General features: G+C 40.4%; 1 protein-coding gene across 1 annotated transcript in view; it reads right to left on the bottom strand.

The window, feature by feature from the left end:
* Window positions 1-20,351, bottom strand: part of ctdp1 (CTD (carboxy-terminal domain, RNA polymerase II, polypeptide A) phosphatase, subunit 1) — a 69,118-nt gene that overhangs the window by 15,774 nt on the left and 32,993 nt on the right.

Here is a 20,351-nt window from a genome sequence, read left to right as displayed (position 1 = left end):
CATACTGTACACAATTTCCTGTGTCAGGAAAAATAGCTTATGCGTGTGTGTATGGGTGGTGATAAACAATGGCTATTAACAGGCCAACCTTCCCCTGAGACGCATCTCTTTGCTTCGTAGTGAGATCAATCCGAACCAAGAGCATAAATAGAAAAACTGCCTGCATCACCAGCTCGGAGCCACGAGCCAGGAGGAATAAACTGGGTCAGATTACTTGCAGTTTTAGTTTTTCCTACTTATGCATTCTTCTTTCCTCTGCTTTTCATATATGTGAAAGGCCTGAGTAAGCATTCCTATTCTTCACAGTCTGCTGCCTCTCTTGCACTGCAGAGCTGTATTTATCAGGGACAGGGAGCACGGGGATCACTGTGCCGCTTCTCTCTGCCGCTCCGCTGAGAAAAACACATACTGGTGGATTCGGTATGCTCGCAAGAGGCAGCCGAGCGAGGTTGCCCGCTGTCAGTGTCTTTTAAATTCGTGTTACATTCATAATCCTCCTTTCCTGCCTGTGGCATCTTTCAAAGCATCTTTGGGATTCAGGTGTCAGGCTTCATTGTCAGACTAACAGGACAGCTGGGTGGCACTTGACAAAACGCCCCATGGGTCGGATAGATGGATTGATCGACTCCATGAGGCGAGACGAGGCTTTAAAGCTGTCTGTCACAACACACGCACACAGTTGTATTTACTTTGATACCTTGATAGCAGTTATCAGTGTGGCCAGCTAGACAGCTAATATTAGAAGCTGAAAGCTAGATAGTCTCCTGAGTCGTGGTCAGACTATGCAAGGGAGCATCAATATGGTCAGCTATGTTAATGGACAATCACCCACTGTTATGTTTTATGTGATTAATATCCGTCTGAGGCCAACAATGAACTCATTCAAAATAATACTGAATACATGTAAGAAAAGAAACTTCCTTTAAGAAGGTCACGCTCAGCTTTGACTGGATCATTAAGGGAAGGCACAGAGGTTGAAGTAGGTCTCTAACAGCGTTATCACATCCAGAAATTCTAGGAAGACTTCAGCTGAAGTATATTTTCTTCTATAACACAAATACACAACTTTGCATTTCCCCTTCTATTGATAATTGAGAACGTGCTCCTCCACTGATTGAAAAAAACAGAGCACTAATTAATTCAGCAAGAGCCCAAAAACATGTTTATGTTTAGGTTATGACAAAACCCTCTAATGATCAATCTGACTTTAATGAGGAAGACTGCTGTTTGTTTTCCGTGTCCTTCTGATGGTCAACAATGGTTCCTTTTAACCGTGACCACCATAGCTACCCTTAACCAAGTGGTTATTATTGTAACCATAACAACAGACAGACCTCACATGAATTTTCTCTAACCCTGACTAAGCAATGTGTTTTGCTAAGACCTAGCCTCTACACAAAAATAACATGAGCGCTAAAGCCCAACCAATTCTGGGTTTTTGAGGCAGATAAAAAAAATCCAATACAATAAACTTAGTCTGTGCTCTCTGGTGGACAAACTTTCTAAATTACAGTAGACCTTCTATACCGCAATTAGCTGTTATTAATCAGCTGACATACACATAATACCTGTACTGTAAAAGCTGAAACTGGCCACTATTATCAGCTATGCACATGTATCAGTCAGACTTAATGGACTAATGCACACATAGGGGCACTGCAGTAGCACAGTTTTAACGCCCCAATGTTCCTATATAAGCTTCTCTAGGGGGAAACACTGTGCACACTCACAAACCTTACCTCCTCAGATTATGTGACAGCTGACCTTATAACGACTCCAACAAACTCTAAGTTACCTTTCCAGCAGCAGTTTGTCTGAGTACAATCTCTAGACAACACAGCAGAAAGAAACAGGATTTGTTCGCTCAAACAACTGAGCTGGCTACAGCTGCCGAAAGACTGTTTGTACCTGACAAATCACATAATCACGAAGCCTGGTCTAATAAATGCAGCTCTGACTACATGTCAGGAAAAGGTGCAGAGTCAATGCAGCCAGCTGCGTTTAGATATGAATCAGGTGCAGAGGCATAACAGTTTTTAAGTGACAAGCTAAATTCAATTAGGCTGTTTGTTTCACTCTCACCCTGAATGTCAGGCACCTGCATAAATTCCAGCTGTAGTGGTAGACATTTAATTAATCAGCAACGAGCATCAACATGCCCTGCAGCAGAGGAGAGATATGAAAGCTTTGCCTTTAAGAGGGGAAAAGCCCCCCAGCTTTGGTACAATAGCAAAGCATCATCTGTGTGTGAGTTGAAGACAACAGCTTTCATAAATGCAAACACAATCATTTGAGCACATGCTGCAGAGATACAGTGCCATTACAGCACAGTCTTCAGGGCATTAGCCAATCCTTAAAAACAATTACCCACAACAGGGCCCTCGGGTGCAGACATTCTAATTGGAAAGCTCATGGAGCCTAACTTACAATACACGCATGGAGATAACAACCTTATTTTCCCCTTTACACCCCCTTCATCTTCTCCATTAGAAAATGAGGAGCGAACTGTTCCAAATACCAGCTACTCAAATGTAATGAACGTCACAACAAACCTCTTATCCTAATAGTGTTTAATAGCAATCTTTTTCCATTTCACCATGTTAACGAGATGTAGGTGTTAGGCATGCCTAATCTGCAAGAACAGTGTTCAGCATTAGACTACGTGTACCATGATAAAAAGTGCACTGTAGATGAACTTTTCCCTCACACATAAAAATAAAAAATATAACAAAACTTTAAACATCCCATGCCCTTCATATATCAGGCAATATCCACTCCAAACAACCTCCACTGAGAAGATAGCCTGTCTGTAGTTAGCCTGTGAGGCAAAACGTGGGGAGAAGGAAAAAAAAAAAAGAAGCCAGGTTTTCAAAAACAACCCATCACATCAAAATTGTTAATTGTGGTTAATTTTGGTTCTGTCTTTTGGCTGACATCTTCACTAATGATTATTGCTGCTTTAGAGCCAAAACAGATTCAGGCACAGAAGGCCTGCCTGGAAAAGATGCATATCAGCTGTGTAGCTCAAGCCAATGTGCTTTCAGCTGCCATGTTAACTGGCAGGAGATTTTCACTGTTTATCTGCATGTACTGACAATTTAAATGGAGCTGTCACTGTTGAAGGAAGGTTTTACTGGCCCTTTGAAACTGCATATTTTTCTTATTTGTCTCAAAATGGACCAGATCTATAAATTGTTACATATTTTATCCAGTTGCTTTGTGAAACTGACACACAACACCCTGCATTAATGCTAATAATTAGTAAATTTAAGATATTAGAACTCATTTAATCCATCATACTGTAGACAGATAAGGGTTGATACAATTCTTTAAGTATAATATCCAGAAATAACCAGTGCAAGACAGGAATAATTAAGACTAGCAATAATTACATAACAGGCTCTGTGGAGGAATTGAGATTTCACACTGAATGATTAAAAGCAGTAGAAGGATATACATTTCATGAGAACATCTAGTCCATATACAAGGCTCTGTTAATCCCCAGTATGAGGGCATGGTGCCAGAGTAGATAGCCAGTTCCACGCAGAACTATAGCCTGGAGAAGAAGAATAAAAAAGGTACCGGGGTGGGAGAAAAGAGTGCGGCAAGACAGAGAGTGAGAGGAAGAAATCGAGAGAGTCCAATTCACAGAGCGCCAAGATGAGCTATATTTTTATTTTTCCCTTTCATCTTGGTCAAAGCACACACTGAACAAAAGGCAGTGAACGCTGATGAGACCAACCAGCCTGGCCGGTTTGTTTCTGTTTCTCAGAGAGGGGGAAGATAAGCAGTGGGATTTAAATAATCAGGTTTTTACAGTGGTTCTACAGTTCCTGGTCCTAACACTACAGCAGGAGGTTTGGACATCAAGATGAAGATTAATTAATCAATATGATTTGATTAGATGAGCAGAAATATGCTCTCCCCCACACGCGCTTATAAATGTTTGCCTACAGATGTGGTGTGAAAATAATCTAAATACTGCACATCATGTTACGTAACCATGCCATTACTAAGCAAGGCTGAGGTGTTTTCACTGTGTGTGTGTTTCTGTGTGTGTCTCACTTGTATCTAGCAAACAGTCCTTTTTTATTAAATTCTCTAAAGAATAAAACCTTATATCGTGTGTGGTAAGCAGCTCATTTAATCTTATTTTGCTAAGTACCACTTATGTACAGGCCACAACAAAATCAACTGAAGTCACACTGGCTAAACTGTGAGGGGGCAGCTGCACTGCAATTTGATGAGGTGATGAATGTCAAGTATGATAATTTTACTGTAGCACAACCTGCTTATTGGGAAAAGTTGACACTGGAGAACTTCTATAGTGTGAAAGCATCTATTATTTAATTGGGGAAATTTGAGTTGCGGTGGGTGGTCAGGGTTCAGCGCAAACAAACAAGCCGTCGCTGTTTAGAAACCCCGGCAAGACAGCACTGAGATACTGGGTGGTTTTCACAACAGTGGTAGAGGTGTCTACTGTGAACTGATTATTAGTTTTAGGCTTCAAAACTGCATTTAGACACAGTAAAAGTGTAGTTCTGGTAAGTGTTACATAACCTTGAAAAAAGCCCTTTTTTCAGCACAGTTCTATCAGCTACAGAGAGGCATGCTCTCACTAACTTTGCTGACCGAAGTAAAGCTTCATTTCCTTCATTTCGCAAACTGACTTCAGATTCACATTTAGTCTCATTTTGCATAATGCCGTGGAAATGCAATAGAGCTCCAGACAAAACTGCCCTGTTGAAGTGATGGCACCACAATAATAGCTCTGTCATTATTAGAGTTTGAAAAGACTTTGATTCTAACACAGTCCATTATACCACTGATTATGCCTCAGTGAATATATATCAGCAGAGACCCTGCTTGAGTGACAAAAAGTGAGAAAGAATCAACTGCCTTTGCAACATTATAATGTGTTGTATGTATTGTGCATCACACTGAATCATTTTTTATATGGTATTGCTTATGTAAAACCTGGGAACAGTGACTGTAGTTCTCTTTCAAACATTCCTTTTGGTGTCTCACAATAGCAAACTCTCTCTCAGTGTTGGTTTCAGAAGTCTATACATCAGTGGCTCTCAAAATTTTTAAACCATGGCACCCCTACAAAGGAATTTTTCTGTAAAGGCACCACCCCACCAACCCTGCCACCCCCATCCCCCATGAATCTGTCTTACAAAAGCAGCCAGAGCCTCCAGTCTGAAAGGTTGTATATTAAGCAGTTTCCACTGTTAACTCTGATCTTAGTTCTTTAGTCCTTGTATCAGCATTTCTCTGAACTATATTTACAGTGACAATATGACTGCTGTGCACCTGGAAAACTAATGCGTTGTAAAGTGTGTTGCATTATTATACACGTTTGGTGGAAGATAACTGCAAATCTGTATATTTAACTTTTGGGTTTAAAACAAGCAAACAAGCCAACAAACAAACAATAAATCAACAATGAAATGAATACAGCATCCATTGCCTGTCCACCCCAGGGTGCTGTACCACTCACTTTGGAACCACTGGACTTTAGCATTACACAAACCAACACTGGCAGTCCAAGTCATGGCAGGGCCGTACACCTTCTCCAGGAGAGGAGCTGACGCAGCATTACTCTTCATTCTTTCTCTTGCTTTATTCAGAAAGCTTCTGTCCCCCTCCTCACTACTAACATAAATGCTTAGCTCAGGGGTTCTGGGAAAGTTAGCCTCAAGTTTTGTGGAGTACACCTGGTGAAGGAGACAGAAACAGCAGCAAATATTTGATAAAACTGCATAACTCTGACTCTGATGTAAGAATAGTTCCCTTTTGGCCAAAACTACATCATATAAGGTAAATTAGCCTTTTTTGTTGAAAATCCCTGTACACCATATGTAGAACATAAAAATCTCAAGAGTAAAATAAAAACGGTGTACTAAACAGAATACAAGAAAGAGCTCCGTCCAGTCAGACTATCAGATGTTTTGCCTCGCTTCTCCCTGTGGTTCTTTTGCATAAAGCATCACAGACTGGCTGGCTGGCAGACATGAGGGTGCTGTACCCAGCTTACTGACGTCACTTTGGATGATTTCTGGAGACGAAGTTGAACTTTTTCAAAGAGTTATTAGGAGCCGCTTGGAGTCGTTTGTTTAAAACTCCACAAAACTCAATTTTCACAGAATAAAGAGGTGAAACATTTCCCCCTGGAAGGAAATCTGCACTTTAGAGAGAAGAAAAAAGTGGTGCTGAGTGATGAGTGCAGGATGAATTGGCTTTCTCTGGGATATGGGACATCTGAAAACAGAGCTGAAATGGGAGGATAGCGTAGATGTGGCTCTAAATGTTGTTACTGCGTGTGGATGAAGAACCAGTCGAACAGGTTTTGTGTTTGGCTCTTTTGATTTTATGTAGCTGACTATGACAGAGATCGTACCATCAGAGAAACAATGAACAGTTGCTTCTTTCACTCACAGTAGCTTACATGTAATACAAGAGGAAGAAATTATTTCTGCACTGGTCTGTGTGATTTTCTCGATGCTCCTGACAAACTGCCCAATGTTACAACCAGTTTTACTCTAATGAATCTCGGGTGCCAAGAACAACAGGCCGCACTTGCTGCTGGAAATACATCCTTCTCAAGAAATGCAGTAATGATGCCAGCATTGAGATAGATGACAAATGAATTCTGGGAAACAGAACTGGTGTTAGACAATTGTTAGTTGAGTTTTTAATGGAAAAATTACTTTTACACCATGGACGTCATTCATCAAGGCGTGCTGCACTTACAAAACTTGTAATATATATCGTAAGCCATGGCACACCATGGTGGACCAGGCGCAATGAGATATGAATTCTACTTATTCGATTTAGAGAGCTGCAGGAATATCAAGTCTGACCACAGATTTCCATTACATAGTGTGAAATTTACATGGCAAACAGGTATTTACATGTGGTTCAGCAGCCTTACTTGAACCTCCATTACATTTTCAAAGAGGCTACACCTGCGTCCACACCATTAGTATTACTACATCAATATATATATATATATATAGTCATCTCTGGGGTTTCTGCAGAGTTCTCCAAATTCAATTTAAGACTTTTAAAGATCTTATCTACCACAAAGAATGTAATTTAATAATGGAAAACCAGCAGGGACAATAAGTCTGATAATTATTTATTAAGTACATGAATATACTGTCCCCTAATCCCAGCTACATATAACAATAATGTGTAGTAATATAACTAATTAATTAATGTGACCTGGACCCAGACAGGTAGAAGGAAAAAAAAAGTTTTTGCTAAAGCACTCATTATACATGTATGAACTTCGTGACAACTGTGTAGCTGTGTAGCGTTTGCTACTGGTCTGATGATGCTGACTGAAACCCAATGAAAAAGGATTTAACAGCCTCCTGCAGCACCATCCACTGACATCCACTCTCATCCTGTAGCTGAATACAGTACAGATGAATAATGCCTCTAAACAGCCAGCAACTGCATACAAAATAAAATGGAGATGAAAAAGTATTCAAGACCTTTAAAAATGTGACTGTTTTTGAAACATTAATACCTGCTCGAGTTTTTTTGGAGGGAAATTAATTTAACGCAACAACAAAAGAAAAAACAAAACTCACCAAACAAAAAATGCACAGTTGTTTGGCAGAAATGTTAAACCTCACAAATGTTTGAGGCAATGTCAGCTTTGGTCACTGTGAGCGCACACTCCTCTAAGAATACTTATTAATGAGAACCTAGTAATTGTAATGTTACTATCATTGAGATGAAGGATATAATGACTGCCAGTGTAACAACCTTCAGAGTTGGTATTATTCAATCTAGCCTTCCCGAATCCTATTTCATCTTCACACTAGTAACTGGAGAAACACAGCATTTTGTATTTAAATGAGTGCTATTTTCAGTCTGAACGCCTGCTCAGACATCGCTGTAGTGATTTTCACATCTAACATTTAAATCGTTTCTGTTGCACTACCTTGCATTGAAACCAAAAGTTCAACCTCCTTGAAAAAGCAGACCTAGATTTTACAAAAGAAGTCTAGACCCAGTATTTATTTTAGGTAATAATAAAATGTATCCAACACAACATCCCTGTGTAATATCTGAGGACACCTAAATCTTTAAACAAAGAAAAAAGAGCAGAAAATTGCTCCTCTTTCCCAGCAGGTTAGTGTGACTACTGTAGGTATGTGAATGAAAAAATAGCACAGTGCCCTAGAGAGTGTGACAGGCCATAAGAAATCTCATGACTACTTGCGAATGCATACGGTAACCCCTTATGTAGAACAAATGATGTGAAAGCTTAAATAATTCATCTCAACCTATTGTAGAACAAATACTGCAAAATCAGCACAAACAGTACATACAGTAACACAGCTCAAAATCTGTTAGGGTGCCTGGGGCAGAATTCATCCCCTACTGCGCTGTGTTCCCTTTAGTTTAACAAACACGGCCCATTTGGTTGAACCCATTTTATAAAATGTGCCTCAGGTTTATTGCTGAGGCACCAGGAACATCCACTGAGAAAAAGTGGACATGCACCATTATGTGAAACATTTCCCAAGGCGCCTGTTACCCACAAACAACGTGTTACTTAAGAACAGCCTCCACGACTATTTACAGAGGAACACGCTGATGAAGCACCAAGAAGGACATTTTACGAGTGGCTGGTACAGAGTGTGAGGTCACTCAGAATTGTGGTCTCTGCAGAAAAACTTTCCCTCTCTTATGGTGCAGAAACCTTACTCTGATTCATGTGAAGTAGTAACACTGAGGGTCAAACCATAACCATTCAATTACAACCCACCAAGGGAAGAGAGAAGATAGTTTAATAATATGCAAGCAGGGCAATTGCTGACTGTGCCAAATTAGTGCTAAAATCCTTCATTGTGACTGAGTTATCAGTGAATGTGCATTTCACCCTCAGGCTAAATGTGCCACTTTCAACTACAGTTTAAATTACCACACATAGTAATGTCTTAACAAGCTGTAAGAAAGTTTCAGTTGCTAACGCCGACGCTATCACGACAACGGATGCTAGCAAATTTAGTCAGTTACAGTTACAAAAAAATTCTGCATAATGTGTCTGTAAAGTGTTACGTGTCTGTAATATTTTCACTCTGCCAAAGAGTGTGAGTCTTCATCTAAATAAACAACCCAGCTAATCACGGCCCATCATTTTCTGATGGTTAGCAGCTAGCTTGGTCCAGAGTGTAAATAGGCAGTGACTGGTGGGGATCGGATTGTTGATGGAATTTCACAGCATTGAGCCTTTCAATTACAATTTTTCCACAATATTTACAATTCTGTAAAATCGTTTATTGCTCAATGCTCTGGTCAGAGTTGAAAATGTCTGTGAGGCTAACATTATCTTAAGCGGCTACAGTGATGAGATGTCAACAGCAGTAATAGGAGTTGTCAGTCAAAGATCAAAACATGGTCAGATGTGACTTACAGGCAGCTTTTCATTATTACCTTAAGTGTAGGTCTTATCAACTCATGAATGTTATGATAGCTGATAACATGTTGACTCATGTTAAGTACAGGACTACAGGACATCTGTAGTGAAAAACACCACAAGAGCTCACACTGCATTTCCCAGCTCTTTTCATAACGACAGCTTATAAACAGAACCAAACATGGACATTTTTTTCTGTTCAGCACAAACAAAAACTTTTCATCACTACTCATGATTGTGCCTTTTCAGTCTAGCACAATTTTGGGCCATTTGATCTTTATTAATCCCAAAGGGCAATGTGGGGCAGCACAGCAGCAAAAGATAAGGAACCAGAGTGAAATTGTAATAGGCAGCATTTTGGTTGTTGTAGGGAAGAAGCGGCTTGCTTCATTATCAGGAGTCTTCAAAAGCCTGTACAACAGCCTACAGGACCGGGAGCATGCGGTTAATAATCTGAGGATAAAATAATCCACAATAATATTATCTTCTCAGCATCTGGCTATCCACTGCCTGGCTATCTCAAGAGAATTACTGGAAGACAGCCCTCCTGGCCCTCCCTACCCAAAAACTTTCAAGGGAATCTCAAGTGGAAATCAGGACCATTAATCTTTATAATTTAAGAAAAGTGGAGCATTGTCAGCTTTTATGTTCCTCTGCAGTTAGAAATCATTTCTAAAGGTTTATACTAGAGTCCGGCTTACAAAAAGAAAAACGGATGATGAGTGACTAACAGTGGGAGGGCACAGAGGAGGGGAACTAACTGTGTGAGAGGAAAAATAAGCCAGAGCTTCTTGGTAGGTCTGGGAGGTTTTGCTGCTCAGTGTTTCATTCATGTTTTAAACGGATCTCAGACTGGAGCTCCTCTTTGATATCGCATAGTGGGCACAGTCAAAAAGAAGACATGACTTCACGCTCTGCCGCCCCAATGCACATCTATCCTTTGATTAATGAGAGGGCACAATTTAATCACTGGCTTCCCTTCAGAAATCTTTAAAAGACCCGAGCTCAGACTTAGCTGAGGGACTTCTCAGCGCTGTCCTCTCTCGTGTGCAGTTTTAATACAACCCGTTAAGACCTCAGTTACACTCCCTTGTGGGTGGTCACATGGACAGCTGTGAACACCACGGACGGAGCCTTATGTACACCCTTTGATAATGAAATTTAAATCACACAGACCCCAGCGGACCCTTGTGTACTGGTGGAGGCAGTAACACTATCTTGCCCCATCCCTACATTTTGACTAAAAAGTGACAGTCAACTCTTACGCACATGTGAAGAGTCTTCAAACCTCGAGCACTGGTTGTTTCTCCATCAGCCAGATCTCTTCTAGAAGATTTCTTTTAAAATGACTGTTGATTTATTAAAAACTAAAAAACTAAATTTTATAGGTTCAAAATGAGACCCTAATTTTAATAATTTTTTGAGAAAAGTGCCTCTGATTTGAACATGAGCTGGTGTAGACATACACATGGCTAGCCTGTAATGTAAACTCATTTGTCACTCTCCCCAGATAAGACACATGGAACATAGCTTCGTCTGTCCACATGTACTTGATCAAAGAAACATGTACAGTACAGTGTTTCTTTGATCAAGTATATGAAAAAGCCTTTCATTTTCCATGTTGTACCAGGCACCTTCACACAAGAAACACGTGTTTGACCACATATGAAGTGCAGAAGATTACAGAGCCCCTCTGGTGACAAATGAAGAACAAAAAATATTGCATGGCTGTGAGTTAATAACACGTGGGAACAAGATCCCCTTCTGTGGCCACAGTTCTTTTAACGCATGAGAACGTAATCAAATTAAGTGTCTCGTGCTAATAATTACTCCATGCCTAATGGTGAGTGACTGAGGTATGTCATTGTAATTCATTTCAAGGTTAAAATAAAATGAAATCAAGTCAAAATTATCCATGTTTGCAAGCGGCTACTGATTACACATCTACCAGGAAGTCAATAAACAACAGACTTATAATAATTTCATTGTGGCCACCAGTCATTGATTGAAAAAAAATAAAATAAAATAAGGAAAGTAATAAATAAGGAAAGTACTAAACTTGAAGTTCTTACAATTACAGGCCATTTCATTCAAAGATATCACCAGTTGTTTAAATAAAATTCTGTCTGCACTATATAGATGCTACAGTGAAACCACATTCAGTGCAGGTTACACTGCAGGCTGACATTCACAGTACAAAATGGGTAACTGCACTGTAAAAGTCACATACACACATAAAGTTACAACAAAGACACGACCCAATCAAGCCACCGCAGCAATGTCGGGTTCAAAAGACGTCGGGCAAAGCAGGTCAGGGAAGATGAAACACATTTTGAATTTCACACTTTGCTGTCTGACATCCTGAATGGAAAACTTTACAACCCATTTGCCTCCTCCATCACCTCTGTTCTGGCAATGTTATAATAACATGCTCACTCAAGCTGACAAGTTTCACACTTTCATTTTCACTCGGAAATAAATACACTCCAGAAATACACAGCGCATTGGGGGGTGGGGGGTGGGGTGATGGAGCAAGAAGGACTGCGCGTCACCTAGAGAGACAGGAAATTAAAAGTGAGGAGAAGTGATAACAGCACACGTGTTTCAGGAGTGAATGGATCTAATTGCTGTAAAAGTTGTTTTTTTTTAAATATCAGATGTAATAAATTCAGCAAAAAGAGAATGTACTGGTTGGAGAAAGTTAATGGCGAGAAGTGGAATGACATTCATTAATGAAACTTCCTGGATACTGTCAAATTCTAGCTAACACCTCAGCATCTGACAGCCAACACAAACCTGATGTTAATATTGTGACTGACTCAGCACACCACCAAAGAAGACAAACATAACTGGTACTTTAACCGGCTGTCACCTGGACTCACTGGACACCTAGTTAATCAGTTAGCTTAACTTTCTAATTGTTTCCAATGACTTCTACAGAATTTGTTTCTCATGTCCTTGTTTAAGCAGAAACTTTATCAATGAGAAAACAAAAAAGGAAAACTTACTCACACAACACACACCAAGACACACTCAAAGACACATTAAGTTGCGATAATCTTGGTAGTAAAAGTGGAACAGTAGTTTAGAGTAAATCCCCATCACTTGGCAGCGAGAGTTCCACTAATCCTCAACTGGAAGCCTCTGTCTGTTGTTTGGCTGCAGCTCCATAATCAGTGTGTAGTGTACAGTCTAATAATGTTTTCTCACAGGCTGAGTATTATAAAATCCCTCATGATGTAGAACTACTTCTTTACAACATATTCAACAATAAATTGGACCAGCTAGTGAAATAAATGTGTAAGCTGGTGAGTGCGACAAGATCATATTAAAATCATATGACAGTTGATAGTCAACATGCTGTATAGGGGACATAGAATTGGTGTCTTTTTAAATGACACTTAAAATTAAAATGTAGGGAATTATAAAACATGATGATGATGCTGTGTACATTTAATGTTTTATGGGCATTATTCTCACAATACAGTCAATGGTTCAAATCCATGATTTGAAGATGATAATTTAGAAGCAGTAAACATTCTGCAAAGGAACACATTTCTTCACCTATGTGTATCAGGTGTGTTTATCTCTTTGCCTATCACGCCGCTTCATGGTAAAAAATCATTTTCTTATTGCCAGGTGAACGGTCCTGGACACTAAAGGAATCAGAGTACACCGAACCAATGAAGAAACATGTGGGAAGAATTAAACCTGAATCTATTCCTTCATCCTGTTCAGCTTGGAAAGACCCAAAACTCCTATTGAATCTTAAATTGCAGTCAGTGTATGTATATGTAGCAAACAAACACTCAAACAGGAAAGGGGAAGAGTCTGAGGGAGACAAATCCCAAGGTGAGTGGCAAAAAATTGATTCAGCATTCATTAAAAGCCCTACATACAGGAAGCCCTGTTAGATGGATCACTGTAGCAGTTCCTAGCATGGAATATTAATTATTCATTGTGTTCTCACTACTTAAAAAAATAATTTACTTCAAGAAGCCTTCTATTTGGAGGCTGATATTTTACAGCCCAAGAATTTTACTGAAACTTCTGATGTACGAGACAGATGATAGGACATGGGCAAAAATAGTATTAACTTTGAAATAAGGCACTTAGTTGTACACAAAAGTCAGACGCTTCAGTCCTGACAAGTGCATTACAGCAGTAGCCTGGAACTGTGGTTGCACTGCCCCAACCAGGATGAGGCAAGAGCTTCTATCAGCAGGTGGGAGATTAAAGTTCATCCACCTTTTATATCCACCCTGCAACCTTCTTGTTAAATCTTAAATCTGCATGGGGCCTTTCGTTCCACTGCTCATCATAAATCATTCACCACCAACACACCCACAAGTGGGAATAACAGCTTGCTGGAAGTTTTTCTTCTCCCTTTAAGTCTTTAAGACATATCCACATTGCATTAAAGCAATTTAATATCACAAAGCACAGACAGACACAGTAAAGTAAAGACGGCTGGGGGTTAAGCCAGTTCAAGGACTTATTTTGATTGAACAAGGTCAGTAAACTCTTCATTTTTCTCCACAGTTAATTAGAGGAGACAGTAATGGATGGGTTTATGTTTGAAACACCTTCGCCATGACTCTGCCCTGTATCGTACTGATTCCCAGCTGCGCTCATTGTTTTTATTTGCCGGTCATGCAAGGGGAGCTTTGTGAGGTGCAACAAAACATCTTCGTTTGTCTACTTCAAAAGGCATCAGGAGCTGACCCGAAAACAGCAAGCATCTTTTTCTATTAGTGACTGTTCCCTCATATCAAATATGGTAAGAAAAAAAGACTTCAACATAAGGTCAAGGAGAGAGACAACTAGAGATAATTAAAGGAACTATGATTACAAAAAACATTAAACCTTGAGTGCCCTTAACTATACATAAATGCATGCACAGCAGGAGATGCAAATTAGAGTGGCTCTTACTAAACAAGGAGACTCGTAGCATTTACAGCATCCAATGGCTGTTGATACAAAAATGAAATTTCCCCCCCGATTTCAACTTGTCCACATTCTGTAGCATTAGCTCTCAGCCATTTAATGGTTTAACACGTGTCCCTGTACAACATTCAACATGCTGGAGAACCAACAGTCAAGTTCATATTCTATGTTGGATGTTAGTAGTTGGCGCTGTGGGAGACGGCTGCCTCTCCAGTAGCTTTCCAGTTTTCTAGCTCTTCTTACCTTTTATGACCTCTTTCCCTCTACTTTCTTACTCTTTTTACTCTTCTTGTGCCTATTAAGAATTCACTGTTTATTGTTTATTTATTTTTTTATTCTATTCTCCATACCAGTTTGCAAGTAGTTGCTGTTGTTGTTTGCAGACTGTCCTGTGTGCTGCTTCTGTCTGTATAAGCTGCTGGAAACTTAATTTCCCTGAGGGAGTCATCCCAAGGGATCAATAAAGTCTAGTCCAAGTCTAAGTCTAAGTCTATGCAGAAAATACTAACTAGTTAGTCTAGATTCTGTGTTCACATTGCATTATACAGATGAGTAGGGTCTAACTAGCCATCTTTCCTTTAGGGCGGCTGAGGTTCAGGAGGTAGAGCGGTTCGCCCACTAATCAGGAAGTTCAGTGATTTGATCCCTGGCTTCTCCAGTCCTGTGCCGAAGTGTCCTTGGGAAAGATACAGAACCCCACGTTGCCCCTGATGTGTGTCATCGGTGTGTGAATGGGTGTGGATGTGTCAGAGTGCTCTGTGTGCAGAGCAAGCGCTGTATGAATGTGTGTGTGAATGGGTGAACGTGAACATAAAGCGCTTGAATGTCGATACAACTAGAAAGCACTATATAATACAGTCCATTTACATTTATCTTTCCTTTGCTGATGTCCTGTACATCAGCAAGTGTGCGTTACTCTGTGATCCAAATCACAACAGCTGAATAATGTGTGCAGTCACCAGTGATGTAGGGAGTGGCAAGATCACAGCTGGAACAAGATGATGACCAAAAAAAAAAAAAAAAGTTGAGTGGCATTTTTGTGCACAGATGTTGCACCAATTCAGTTGCAGCACTGACTACCTCAGGCTACATCACAAAATCAAAACCACTGGGAAACACAAATGCTGGAAGCACTGTCTACGTAAGCTTTTGACCAAGTAAGTGACTTTTAATTTCAGTTGAACTTTAAAAGAATGATGAAAGAATTCTGCTGTACAGAGTTCCAGAGATTAAGAAATGTAAAACAGTAAATTGTTTATCTGCTTACTGTCTTACTTACTGCTTACTTAGTAGAGACCTACTGTGCTTCTGGAGGTTAATTACTATGTGTCACATGCTTGAGGCAGAAAACTGATTCACCAAAATGAAGGCTTTTAAATTGGCAAACAAAGAAACAAAAAAGTCCTTATGAAATGGAATCAGTCCAGCGCAGATTCTTGCAAGCCAATAATGCATCACTGGATTTAAAAAACAGAATTATCCAAGTGAAAAGATTTGCACCGTGCAATGATAATAAAGGAAGCTGGACCTGCCTGTGAATATAACCTGTCCTTATTTCACTAGAGGAAAATAAATCATCTTTGACTTATATTTGCAGAGGCCATTTGTTACCTGCTTAAACTGGCACTGTGGATGTTGAAGTTCTTCTATGCTTAGTGGTATAGCTGTCTACTGGGAAAAAATAATATGTAAAGACATAAGTAAGACATTATTTGCCTGCAGTTAGCTGCCTTAATGTATAGAAGATAACCAGTAAAATCATGTGTGTGTGTGTGTGGCTGTGGATGCATTTCCAGTCTTATCTTTAGTGTTAGTGGTTGAATGGATTGCAGCGGAAAGGGTGGAAAGAACAGAAATAAGAGCAACACTGTTTCTGCTCTAGATGGAAACAAGAAAGAAAGGCAGGCGCGGATACTGAATGATGGTGAGAGCACAAAAAACGCACACATTCACATCACTACAGTATCTTAGCAACAGATGTATGTCTGTTTTGTGCCAAACATAAGAAAGTGCTGAAGCCAGGGATGGAGTCTGACCGAATGGTAACTATTAAACCATCTCCTGAAGGAGTGGAGGTCCCACAGAGTCACATCAGAATCAGGAAGCAGCTATATGACTTCTATAAATCTTAAAATTATTTCTAATGGCCTACTGGTCAATAATAAAGTCAGATTTTTTCTCTGTCAGACAGGGTAATTACATTAATGCAGTCTGGCAGACAGTTAGAGGTGGATGTCAGACGGGCTTACAACCTTTAACCCTTATAATATATATACTGTACAGTATATTTGTACTTCCCACTTGGAGAAAATTCAAGACAGGCTCTCACTGAAGTTATACAGTAATAAGCTTCTCATGTTTGACATTTGATGTATGTTTTGATGTGAAGGTGTCATATTTGATGTTGTATGTGATGATAAATGTGTTTGGAACTTGGATGATGCTGCATACTTTGACAATTTTTTTTTAACTTCAAAATTTCAATATCAATTTGCTAGTGTTAAAGGGGCACCAAACCAATTTTATATATTAAGTTTAAAATGAGAAATACTACTTTAACCCTGATGATGTCATAACTTGGGCTTAACATTTTCAACAGGATGTCTGCCTAACAAACTGGGGGTGTGGAGTCTGAAAGAATTTAGGAAGCAGGTTGCATTATAGGAAATGTAGTAATCCAGTGTTTCCAATGACTTTGTGACTGTCTCTTGTGAGCTTGAAAAAGCTTCAATGTCCTTCAGTCTAGACTATAGAAGGTGAGTAACTGATGAGAGGGGTGGGTTCCCAGCCCAGTTCCACCAGGTCAAGACCACCAGGTTCAGACGAAATTCAGAAATTAAGCTCTGGTTTGGTCACATCAGCTGAACAAACGGCAGCAGCAGCATGAAAGTGTGAATAACTGCTAATGGCATTCCATAATGCATGCTTGTTTAACCAATCTACCTATAGCCTACATAAAACAATGTCTTTTGATGGTCATTACGAGGTGCCCACACATGTGTAATCAAGGTGAAGAGGCAGGCGGTGACCATGGTAACAAAAAACTGCATGACAGGGTAACACACATTCAGTGCTTCAGCTTACATCAACTGTTGGGCTCAGGTCGGGTTTGGACCTAAAAACACAATGCCTATCGGTTCAGGTCGGGCTCAGTTTCTACCTTCTCATGGCCCGAGCCGCACCAGGCCACATGTCTCCAGACTGTATTGTCATAAATCTACTGAGCCGTCTGATGGGAAACATCACTATATATTGCTGACCTAATGCTCCTTTAAAGTCCCCTTCAATATTACTCTCACCTAAACAAGGAGCAGATATTCCGCAGCCTGACTGGGCCGTGTATCTGTGCTTTATCTGCCTACGCTAAACTACAGCGATAGACCCAGCTGGCTTCAATCTCAAGGTCCGCACAGTCTTCCAGCCACCATCTCTGTATATCTGTTTCCATTTGACTTACCAAGAGGCACTGCTTAGCTAGTACCCCGCAGGTAGGAGAAATGTTTCCTGAATTATATATCTTGTCCTGTTTTACCAAAGAAAAGAACATGGTTTAAAAAGGAAATTGTGAGTGTAGGAGTGCAGGCAGGTCTACAGGGCCCCGTCTCAGTAACTACTGTTTGGTTGAGTTGGGCCCATGACACTGAGAAAGGCTCAACACTGTGTTCCAGTGTACCAGAACCAGCCTCCTCTTTAACTGCACCCACACACGCTAAACACAACCCACCACAGCAAGTGAAATTCAGTTATGTCTGTAACATCGCTAGCTACAGGCTTCTAGCTAAAACAATCAGCTAGCAACATGTCAGACTAACTAGCCTGTAGCTTTCACTGGCAGCAGGCTGCACAACCCACTAAGCAGCAACACAACATATCCCCTGTTAGTTGAACATTCTTTACAACCAGAAAGAGTTGTCAGGGCACCACAGTGATTAAAAAAATATAGACCTAAGAGAGTGACAGCAGTCTCAGAGGAGAAACATGGCCAGGTAAGCTGTGATATTATTAGACTGTGTCACCGGTATCCCCAGACCCCAAGACGCACCTGCCAACATGAGTCCACACTGCTCTCAGTATTGAACCGACTCTCTTCCACTTGTGTGTCAGGCTGTCTAATCATGTGCCGCTCTTCTGCACCGCCGCGCTGGCTGGAGACCGGTTTTCAACAGCGAGTAAACAACGCTGTGGACAGTGTATTTCAGGCTTGACTCATTAGCAGCAATCAAAGGTGTCAGACACAGGTGACAGATGGACCAACATGTCCAAAAGAGAAGAGGAAGAAAAAACTCATCGCGCCCGCTTGCCTGCTGAGGCCTGAGCAGCCATGGATGCTGAGCCATGACCAAGAGAAAGGTGTCTGAGAGTAAACACAGGTGTAGAAAAACACTCCAAACAAGGTATCACCTTTTAAAAGCTCTGACGATCAGAGCAGTGGAGCTGAACAGACAGGAGAAACTAAGCCTGGAAAGAGGCGCAGTGGTCAAACATTAGGATTAGATCACTGGACTATGGGGTTGGAAACTTGTGGAATAAAGTTGAATAGATCTTTTTCAAAGCGCTTAGTGGTAAGTAAACTACAGAGTGTCTGTTACATGAGGAATAAATGAAAAAATTAGGAAATAATGAGCTTCAGAACGTGAGTCATGAGGGAACCATAAAGAAAGAAGAAGAAGAAGAAGAGTTTTGTGATGTTACCAAGGCCATCAGTATTCATGTTAAGAAAATGTATTCAGAAAGTGGACTGGCACGCTTAGGTAAAAGGTGGACAGAGTTTTAACAGGGGCGAAAAGAAAGGAACAGTTGAAAAAGTATGAAGAAGCTTAAATTGCTCGAGTTATTTTCAGCATAGCAAGGGAGCCTTGTGTCTTTTGTGTAGAATACTGTTGGCAGTCTGGGCAAAGGGCCTTAAATCTTTGTATTTGCACTCCAGAAACTAAATGGAATGTGATATTTTTTCAATAAAATTCATCTTTTTAATTTAGGTAATAGGCTACCATTAGGTAATGGTAGCATGACAGAAAAAGGTGTGGAGCCACTGCTGCAGCCACTATCATTATACTTGTTTAGATAAGATAAAGCCTCTACAGGGATCAGTTTGGCATATTCAGAACCATCACACACAACAGTGCTACTGTAAACATGCCTACAGTCCTAACCTTTGACAGAGGATTCCAAACACCCTAAACACTCTTCCTCCAGAGTTTTAGATTAAACTATATTATGCAAAGTTGCAGCCAAGTAGTAACAGGTGAGAGGATTGAGGGATGTGTGTACTGTACATTTGACAGTAATGTAAATGTAGCTAGAGACAGCTGTAATGTAACATTCTATAGTATATTTGGATTCTGGACGATGGGCCTATTTTACTGTTTTAATTCAAGTAATCAACACGTGTTTCATGCTAAAGACACAACAACGACAACAAAACTATCTGAGACTGAATCCTGGCAGCAGAGGCTGAATCCTGGCAGTCTAACAGCTCGACTCAACCCAGGCCTGTCCTTCAGCAATAAGAGACTCTCATATGTTCAGAACTCTTCGACTGCCTGCTGTCTGTTTGGAATTTGTCTCCATGACAACGGACCAGACCGTCTGGCTTCGGCACGGCCACGCTGATTAAGTGGTGTGTTATGATGATAGTCTTTGGACAATCAAGACCTGAAAATATGCAGTACATTTCCAAAGATTCTCAGTGGATTTACATCCTCGCCAAACTGCAATTTAAGTTACGCATCCTTTGCTCCTGGAGGTGTTTATGCAAGAGGCAGAGGGTCAACAGTGACAGAGGAGAGTGCCAACACTGATGACACTGTAATAAGTTATATGACATCCATGTACCACATTTTACTCAAGAGGGGCTGGTGATGCAGTAGCAGTAAAGACACAAAAAGGGGCAGTAAAGCAGTAATACAAATGAAAAGAAAGGAATGACTATGCTAGATAAAATGGTAGATTTTCTCACGAA

This window comes from Lates calcarifer, linkage group LG3 (genome assembly GCF_001640805.2).
Source record: "Lates calcarifer isolate ASB-BC8 linkage group LG3, TLL_Latcal_v3, whole genome shotgun sequence".
Classification (NCBI taxonomy): Eukaryota; Metazoa; Chordata; class Actinopteri; family Centropomidae; genus Lates; species Lates calcarifer.
This window is presented reverse-complemented; position numbering and strand designations above follow the sequence as displayed.